Source organism: Nyctereutes procyonoides, unplaced genomic scaffold (genome assembly GCF_905146905.1).
Source record: "Nyctereutes procyonoides isolate TBG_1078 unplaced genomic scaffold, NYPRO_anot_genome, whole genome shotgun sequence".
NCBI classification, from domain to species: Eukaryota; Metazoa; Chordata; class Mammalia; order Carnivora; family Canidae; genus Nyctereutes; species Nyctereutes procyonoides.
This window is the reverse complement of record NW_026575159.1, coordinates 35,689,907-35,700,127: the sequence shown is the minus strand read 5'-3', so window position 1 is coordinate 35,700,127 and position 10,221 is coordinate 35,689,907. Positions and strand designations below refer to the sequence as shown.

The window sequence follows — 10,221 nt, the reverse complement described above, 5'->3', positions numbered from 1 at the left end:
GGATTATATCATCTTCAAGGGATGAAGTCAGGGAACAGTACGAAAATCCTTATTGACTTCTATATGAAGGCAAGAAGAAATGATCTAGGATATCCATTTGGAGGGATCTAATTTGGCTAGCATAACTCTATAGCCAGAGAAAAACTTTTGAAAATGTTTTGGGGGGGGAGATGAAAATAGAATTGCTAATTTGCTTTTATTATTTTGTGGTTAAAAATGCACCTAGTGAAAGGCATTATTTAGAAAGGGTGTCATTTCTACTTCTTGCTCAAAGAAATATTTCAGCATCAGTGTGTATCCATACACATTTCTAAATAAAAATATTTTATTATGACTATAACTCATATGTTTTTTTTTTTAAATCTTTTTTTTTTAAATTTTTTTTTTATTAATGTATGACAGTCACAGAGAGAGAGAGAGAGAGGCAGAGACACAGGCAGAGGGAGAAGCAGGCTCCATGCACCGGGAGCCTGATGTGGGATTCGATCCCGGGTCTCCAGGATCGCGCCCTGGGCCAAAGACCGGCGCTAAACCACTGCGCCACCCAGGGATCCCCAACTCATATGTTTTTATATATATGACACCACCCACCTCCTATTGATTTTCAGACTTGACACTCTACTCACTAGGCCTCAGGTTCCCTTTCTTCTAAAGTTGCTTTGCTTCACTTTTACTTGTCCATTTAACTATCTCTCCCCATCTGAGCAGAAACCTTTGCATGCCATTCTAAGGACACACTTCATACACTTTATTTGCATTGCATAATACACAAATAAATCCCTCTTGCCAAATGCACATGATAGTCATGCTTTTTCCTTCAGCACAAGAGGACTTATTACTTGATTAGATTTAATCACTGTTAAATCTAAGATGGAATTTTGCTCTAAGCCATTGTCCACTTATAAGATTATGAGAATCCTTAAGGGGATTCTAGGTATTTCACGACCTCGGATCTGTATAGGTCGTATTTTTTGTCAAAGGAGAATGTGCATTCTTTTGTATAACTTGATATTTTTCAATGTTTCCTTTTAAACATAAAATTTATTTTTACATGACTTCATATTTGTAAATCCACTCTCAGAAACAATCATGCCATGCCTAAATTCTTCCTTGTTCAACCTGGGCATCTTTTTATTATTCTCTATATTATACATCTGTAGATAGTGTGTTCTTACCATGTGTGTAAAGAAAATTGGACAGATGTACATTTGTGAGGATTATTATTCAATGAGAACCTCATTTATTTTCTCATGTTTTCTGTTAGATTTCCTTATTTATTTTAGGTACAGAAGAAGAATATAGTACAACAGGTTGGTTAACAATGATTGTACTGCTGAAGATGTAAGAGATAAGAAATATCTAGTGGGCTAGTAGCATTTTTATCAATATACCATGAAGAAATAAAGAAGTATTTCTTGGGCTTCCACAGCATTTGAAAATGAATAATATTTTCAAAATAAATATCAAGATTATTTGCAAAAAGTCTGCAATGTGAGGTCAGATATACTCTTATTTAGTTTTATAATATATTTTTGTCTAAAAAATAACAAAACTTAAATGAGTTTTGTTAATGTTGCCATTAGGAGAAAAAAAAGAGAGAATATGGACAACACATTTATTCAAAAAAGACTGTACTGACCAACACCTATCAATATTACTGATCTAAAAATAGGCCCCTGATTTGAGATGCCTTTCCTCAAGTGGGAAAATACTGGTACTGGTTATTCTTATTCTTCTCAATCTGCCTGGTGGATCAAAGCAAACATTTATAAAATAATTTTCCTTTAAAACAGGTAGAATTCATCTAAGTCAGAAAGAAGATTGTACAGCATAGTTGCTGCTAGGTTGTATATAGAAGTAAACAACTAAACAAAAATTTCCCTCAAATGCTGTATTCTCTGATCAATCTCTTCTTTTGTTCAATTTAATTGTCAAGTTTCTTCAAAAGTCTTCATTATACTTAATATCTTTATTTGATCATCTCTTACTCATTTTCTAAAACATTGCATTCTGTTTTCTCCTTTCACTTGTTTTCAATTAACCTTTTCATGGCAAAGCTACTAAGGCATGTTGGTGGTCACTCCCCATGGACATGACTCTGATCTTTTATAAACTTGGTTTTAAGTTTGAAGTTGGAAGTACGGAAATCTTTCATTCTTAATTATTTTCCCTGCCTTTTAATATACCACCCTCAATAATCATCTACTTTAGTCTCTTCATCCAATAGCTGCTATTTTGCTCACACTACATTATATCTGTTTACTTGGGTAGTCTCTTTCTGCATTGACTCTGGGCTTGACTCTGTGACTAGTTTTGGCCAATGGGACAATAACAAACTTGAAACAAGAAGAGACTTGGAAAATTCTTGTTCTTTGGGCTGTACTCTTGGGAGCCAGAAGCCATGATATTAAGCCCAGTCACCACCTGTCATCCCAGATGACAGCCAGCCTATCCCCAGAAGCAAAGCCCCCAAAAGCAGATGACTGGTAATTGACCATAGATGTATTAGGGAACACAGCCAAGATGATAAGAACTGCCCAGTAAAGTCCAGTAAAAATTTGCACTTCACATAACAGTGTACTACAAAAATAGTAGTTGATGTATGACATTGTTTTGGAGTGGTTTGCTAAAATGAAAAAAAAAATAACAAATATACCGCTTTTCCTTTTGTGCCTAGATCTTAATTAGTGACACCACCATCTATCCTATCATATACCTGTAAACAAAAGTCACTCTTTAACTGTCTTCTTTCCATTCTGTTTTTCATCAATTGGTCTTTAATTCTTGCTGTTATTTTTAAAACTCAAGTTACTTTAGTACTGAAATAATTGAATATTTTATAAACAATATATATTTTTGATTACCTGATACATGCTAGAATCATGAAGGCAATAGCTAGAAGTAGAACGATTGTTCATTTTGGCATATGGATTTACATGCCTCTCTCCACCTTTAGGTACTATATTCCATTATCTCTTTCATAACAAACAATAATTCGATTGTCTTGGATGATGCAGGTATGAGCCTACTGTAGATACTTTTATATGTTATTTCATGAATCCTGAGCTTTCTGCAAGGTTTTTGAAGTCTCTTTCTCAAAAATATTATAGAAAACGAAAAGATCATCTATTTGTTGAGGCCTTTTTCATTATAAAAACCAGGAATTGTGTCTGTGGTTGTTTTGCTAAGATGTAAAATCTCCATCATCTTGATTCCTCATTGAAGCAAACATTGTTTGTACAGCTTGCTAAGAATACTTTTATAGGTGATTAAATCTCTATAGTGCCTCTGTCTTGTGGCCCTGTTTGCCAGATTTCTGGACCAGAATTTCCATTCTCACTCACAAAATCTTGCAAGGAATTTAAAATTTAGTTTCTGACAATCAGAGTATAAGGTGGAAACTATTAAATGTTTGGCATTGAATAGTTATATGAGTGTGTTTTTTTATTACACCTATCATAAGTGCACAGGAAGCATTTGAAAATATTGCCAACACCTATCATAAGTGCACAGGAAGCATTTGAAAATATTGCCAATATTTCTTAGCTAATTACATTATGCTATTTCACTCAGAGAGACATGCCCTTTCTAAAGTAATCATGGAAACAAATGAAAACAAGTCTTCTGTCAAGCAGCCACTCAACATAGGTTTGTGAGTACATTGAGTATATCATAGGACATTGTCAATGTTGACCTTATTGAAACAACTCCCATTAAGTATTATAGTATGTAGTATGCTTATCCACTTTATTTCTTTTCATTTGCATTTAATGTAGGCGTTCAATAAACAATGTTAGAATAAGTGAAAATTAACAAGTAGTAAATTCTTTCTCTACTCAAAAATTTTTCCTAACTTTTTTACCCCTGTGTCAGCAGGAAATATATCCTGTTACACTATAATAAGTGGGGGAAATACATAGTTTTGGTGTCTAAGAAACATATGCCACCTCAACAACTTTACCTTTAGATTAATGTGTTGGTTAGAGAAGAAGACTTATATAGAGGTGAGAGAGAATTCTAAAATATAGAATTTGAATATAAGTGATAAAAATCTAAATCTTACAAAACTGATAGACCCTTCACTGGATCAGTGTGAGTGAGGATGGCCAGAGGGATGGACAGGTAAGGGAGAGCTTCGCGAATTTAACCAGATTGCATTCTTGAGAGTGTACATTTAAAATTCAACTAAATAAGAATGATCTGCAATAAAGTGTGCTGAGATTAATCATTTAAATAATTATTTTATCTGGGACATTTTTATCAAAACTGAGCCCACTATTATTACTTTTTAACATGACGTCAACAAAACATAAATTAAGTTTAGTAATCTGAAAGTTGACAATTAGGTAGTTTTCCCATTCATATAAGAAAAATATTATTAGAAATAAATAACTGTTCTACTTTTTATATTAAGATTCTTTTTTTCTGGTTTATATCTTAAAACAATTAACATATTCAAGGATTATCTCTATGTGTTTGGATAAGTACTGTTATGTTATAAACAGTAGTGTTTACAGGGATTTGGTTAAATGAAGTAGCAAATGCACAAAAATAAGCCATTTTTAATGGCTTAATACTCAATTCAAACCAATGATGACCACTATTTATGGATAAAAGTGTACCCTATTTTCTCACCAACACTTCTGCTTTCTACTTGGCATGCATCCAAATTTGTGCTGTTAACATTTGCTCCTGGGAGGAGATGAAGGAAAAAAGGTCCATAAGGTTTCCATTGGCCCAGATAGTAGAAACATCTGCTGGATTCATGAGCAGCATGCTGGCCCAAGTCAGCAGGGAGAATTGATGCTTATCAACCTTGCCATATGAGTCGATATTTCCTGTGCCCTGGGGCTACACAAGCTTAATCAAAAAAAAAAAAATAAGGAAGCACATTACATGTCAAAATTCCCTCATTAAATAAGCATTATATATTTTCAAAGTAACTATCATGGCATTATAAATATGAGTTTAGTACTAATGAAATTCAAATTGTAACAAACAGCAGCTTTTATCAAATTTTATCATTCATTAGAAAATTTTGAGTAATGGTGGATTCCATGCATTTAGAACTTTGCTTACAGAAATTTGACCCTTAATTGTGAAGAGCTGATTATTGTTCTTGGTGAGAAAATTTTGTCAAAAAATCATGTCATTTTTTCATAGTCATCTTTGTAGGTACCTTTAAGATTAGCTGATCAATTATTTAAATAGAGAGATTTGGGATTATAATCTCCAACATGAATTTAATGAATTATTACTAAACATAATTATTGTTTTTTTAACACACACACATTTGCTATTTCAAAAATAGTTGTCAGAAGTGTATACATATTGCCATGTTGCTGCCAATACCCCAAACACTTGCAATTTTTGTTTTCTTTTGTCTTGTTTTGTTTTTACAATAGCTCTCTGAGTTTGTGGCTTATCCTAATCAGTGGCTTAAATTTGAAAAATCTGTACCTTCCAAGGATTTATTAAAATTTTTACAAAACACAGCATCCAATGGATATTTAAATGTAAGCTATGAGATATATTAGCTGTTACTTATAATATACATCACATAATATATATTTTATTTATATATTATATCTAGAGAAAAATACATATATTTATCTATCTGTATCTATCTAGCATAGCATACATCTTTGGTTTCAGATCTGTCAAAGCACATAAGACTAGAAATTTGAAATGAAAATCAGTTTTTGCACAAATTATGTGTAGAATTCATGAAATATGGCAGTCTATTTAGTTTCAATCTGATCTGGAAAGAAAACAGAATAAGTAGAAACAGTTTTGAGCATGAATAATGTGACTATCTTTACTGGACAAGCATTATCTCAGCTGAAAGACTATATGAACAAATGATATTTTTTGTTACTCTGATATTATGGTTGCAGTGCCCACCTTCCTAGAGCAGCAGTACAATTCTTGTTTTCATGTATATAATAATATCCATGAGACACAACAGGCTTTATCCAACATTAAATGTACCTAAAGGTTCACAAGACAAGTGATACAACAAGGATGTTGAGAATTAGCAGAGGCTTTGTGACTCCCTGAAATGTCTCTGAATGTGCACAGTTACCCTTATACAAAATAAGACAGAGTTGATTTAGGTACCACACCTCAGAGAAGCCTTCAGCTCTGGAGTCTATTCAGGTTTTTTTGTTTGTTTTGCTTTAAGATTTTATTTACTGAGAGGTAGAGAGCATGAGGAGGGGAAGCTGCAAAGGGAGAGTGAGAGGCAGGCTACCTGCTGAGCAGGGAACCCAGTTCAGGGCTCTATGCGGGGCTTGATCCCAGGGACCTGGGATCATGACCCAAGCAGAAGGCAGACACTTAACTAACCGAGCCACTCAGACACCCTTGGAGTCTATTCAGTTTCGACCCCTTTGGAGGTGTGCAGCTTTCACAAGATTATATCTTGTGAAAGACAGTTCCCATTCTCTGGTACAATGTCACTTAATCAATCCTAATTTATTATTCAACAAATATTCCCAACAATGAAATGTAGGTGCTCAGTCTAATACACAGCCTACTCCCCAGTTCTCATTTATTTTGGATCCAGTATACACCTATGAACTCCTTGAATAAGCAAAGATGATTCGATCAAGAGTCAACTTTTTAGGATTTCCTGAAACTAAAGGAAAGACCAAGAACCAGCTCTTAACTGTTTCTTTCTAATATTGTAGTGAAGAGATCACTGGTTGTGCTATCAATAATTTCTTTCCAGTTATCAGTTTGCAACCATCTCTCCAGAACATGCATTCTTAAAATTTAAGTAATCAGTTGAAATATTTTAAATTCCATCATGATTTATTTTTTGAAGTTTAATTTTAATAATTTCCATTTGAAATATTCCAATTCATTATAATTTTCTATTAACAGATTAAAAATGTACTAACCCCAAGAAGGGATATGAGAAAGTGATATTAATTCTTTTTCTGCCTCATCAGAAGTATAATTCTTTGAGCTGACTTATCTGTACATATCTGTACAAAGTATCAAGTTTCATTTTCATATTTTCCCACAGCAGTTTCCACTTGCTCTCATAGGGCAATGTTCCCCTAGATCTAATGTGGCACTACAAAGGACTTGAACATCAAAGGATGTAAACATGGACAAGATGGGTGAAATCAACATTAATGAAATCGTTGTGCATTCAGAAATGATCAAACAGTGAAAAACACATCCTATTAACCACTGTGTTATTACATTTTTCTTTTCAAAAGGGAGCTTGCTCCTTAGGGAGTATTCCAAGTTGATTTATATGTTACCACATATTGATCAACACTTACATAATTTGGGTGGTATCATTTTGAACACAGGTTCATGTGTTCAAAAATATATGCCCACTATGTCCAAAGCAATAACATATGCCTGTTAGAGAATGAAAAGTAATATGTTTCTGCCTCTGCTATCAAGAATTTTCTACCTGTCTCAGGTTCACTATGCTAATAGTTTCCTTGGGCATAAAAATTCTGTTATTATAACAGAAAACACTCATTTCTGTTATATTAATCAAAGGGAAGAATTGTTTTATCAACTTTATAAAATATACTCTTATTCAGGAGATAAATTCAAATATTTTATTACTTCACTTTACAGTCCTTTGAGAACTCATTATTTATTTGAAAGCATGGTGTTGTTATCCATTCAGGGAAATATCTCTTCGAAAAAGAACACTGTTTTAAAAATAATGTGTACATCCATAGATAGCTTACCAGCAATACTTTCTTTTCTCCCAGATACTACTGTAGCTTTTAAAACAAGCAATAAAACAGAAATTCTCCATTATTAATAACAAGGCACTTCCCAAAGCAATGGCATTTCGGAGTGGAAGTAAGGAATAAATTGTCTCTCAAAGAGTGGGCGGGGGGGATATGGAACTATGGATAACAATGTTTTAGTAGAAGCTCAAGTGAAAGATGGTCTCCATTTACTAGATTATTCACTGTGGAAACTTAAAAAATACCAAGATTAGTTACCTTTACAGATTATCCCATGATTTAATGAATGTTTTAAATATTTTCTCAATAAAGTTCTTGATTATAAACACTATTTTTACCACAATTCATTTCTAAGATTACAAATCATTGATTCAGAAATAATGATTACCAGAAAAAGCACTGATTCACTTCCTTCAATGGCTTGACATTGCATGTTAGAATAAATTCAAGCTCCTGATGAAGACAGGAAAAGCCCTGCATGATTTGGCCTTCATGTTCTTTTTACCCTGTATTGGACCATTAGTCTGTTGCTTTTCATGCATTAGACTCAGTGGTTTTTGTTTTGTTTTCAATTCTTTGAATAGTCAACCTCTTTCCTGCCTCTTGCTTAGGATCTTTGATAACGGCTAACTTATTTTCTCCAACAATGACTACCTCTCTCCCACATAAGTGTCCTTGGCAATTTTTAAATGGCTGGGTCTCTCTCCTCATTTTGGTTTCAGCAGAAATGTCACCACCTTCCTAGTCAGGCCTTTCCTGTGCAAAAATGTGTTTTCTTGTTTTGCTGCTTATCTTTAGGTGGTAAACTCTAAAGATAAAACGTTACATCATTTCTAGCTGTTCACAGTTGTGTCTCTAGTACCTACCATTTGAAGCACATTTTAGGTACAAAGAATGTACTTGTTGAATAAATTAATGTCATGAAGTATATTTTATAGTCAAAATTCACTATAGGTGTGAAGATAGGTTTCAGAGAGCCCTAACATTGTATACACTGATGTGTATAGTTCCTATGCCTATAAACTGCACATTATTGGATGATATGTTTGATACTGTATTTTTTCTTAGATGTACCTTGTATCTATGCCATCTCAAAATTTCTTATTACATCCCTTAATTCAAGGAGTTATAATTCAAGTAGACATCTGTTGCTTTTTTACATGAACATCTCTACTTGGTGTTCCAATGCAATTATTTAAATTTTTTGCAGAGAATAAAATATGAAAAGAATATTAATGTATAGACAACTTGGCTAGTACTCAAATAATTTTATGCTTGCTGAGTATGCAAATATGTGGCACAATCCAAAAGAAAGTTGTTATCAAAATATATCTCCTACAACTAAGTTAAATCACTAACTTGCAACAATATATTAGGCAATAATTAATTTGACTTGGTATATATATTTTTTCATTTGGAATCAGGGAATATCAGCATAAAAACCAGACTAAAGTCCTAATGTCTTCTAAATTTATAGCTTTCCTTACTATGTTAACCTTATTTTACTAGCTGCTTTTTGTAATTTTTAAGCAATTGTATATTTGAAGTAGGGAATTAATAATGCTTGCTTTATTTTTTTGAATTCTTTCCATTTAATTTGTTCCTAAAAATGTTATTAGGAATTTTAAATTTCCTTGGGTTACTAAATATTCTAAAGTGTATTATAATTCAATTTTGTTGTTTCCTTTAAATATATGGACATTCTAAGACCTACCGGGTAACATGAAAAATATAGGGATCATTTTCCTCCTTGTTATGTGTCATACTTGTGCAGGGGCCATGCTAATCTCTGTATCACTCTAATTTTAGTATGTGTGCTGCTGAAGTGAGCACTTTTCCCCCTTTTTAGACTCAGGTTGAAGTTTTTCCAGGAAATTCAAATTTAAAAGTTATGTCCCACTCAGTGCATTTTTTTTTACTTCCAGAAGATTGATTATTGTACATTTAGCACTATATTCCTCACCCTGTCTTCAGAAGAGTCCTACCATCTGTGTGTTCCTTTCCAGAATATTTCCTCCAGGTTGACATCTCAATTTAGAATTTAGTTACGTGATTGAGCTTCACTGTGAACCAGACTGTGATTGTGGTCATAAATTTCTTTTCTCTGGAAGGCTGCCTCTCAAATGTTCATCAGTTAGCAAGTAAAGCTAGTCAGTTCTATTTAGGTCTTGCTCATTCACCCTGAAAGCACTATTCTAGAAAGATAAAATGAATTTATACACACATGATAATCACATGTTACCTTTTCTGGTTATAAAAATAATTTTTAAATTCTCTTATTCTTTTAGAATGCTTTGTAAGACATAGTTTCCTTTTTCATTTTAAAATTATTTCTTTTGCTTTTTATTTTTTACATCACAATACTTGAAGATCTATGTGAAAGGAAGAAAAACAGCTTTATGAGTAATGTGAATAATTAATCAAGTTCATTTTTTTCTTAAAAATTATAGACACTCATTCAATATTGTTTGAATTCTTGAGAAGACTCTAA

At 33.0% G+C, this 10,221-nt stretch overlaps 1 non-coding gene across 1 annotated transcript; it reads right to left on the bottom strand.

The window, feature by feature from the left end:
- Nucleotides 1-9,457: 9,457 nt before the first annotated feature.
- Nucleotides 9,458-9,563, bottom strand: LOC129502689 (U6 spliceosomal RNA). The gene has a single exon (XR_008663012.1). It is a non-coding gene; the product is annotated as a U6 spliceosomal RNA (small nuclear RNA).
- Between the last annotated feature and the right edge of the window lie 658 nt (nucleotides 9,564-10,221).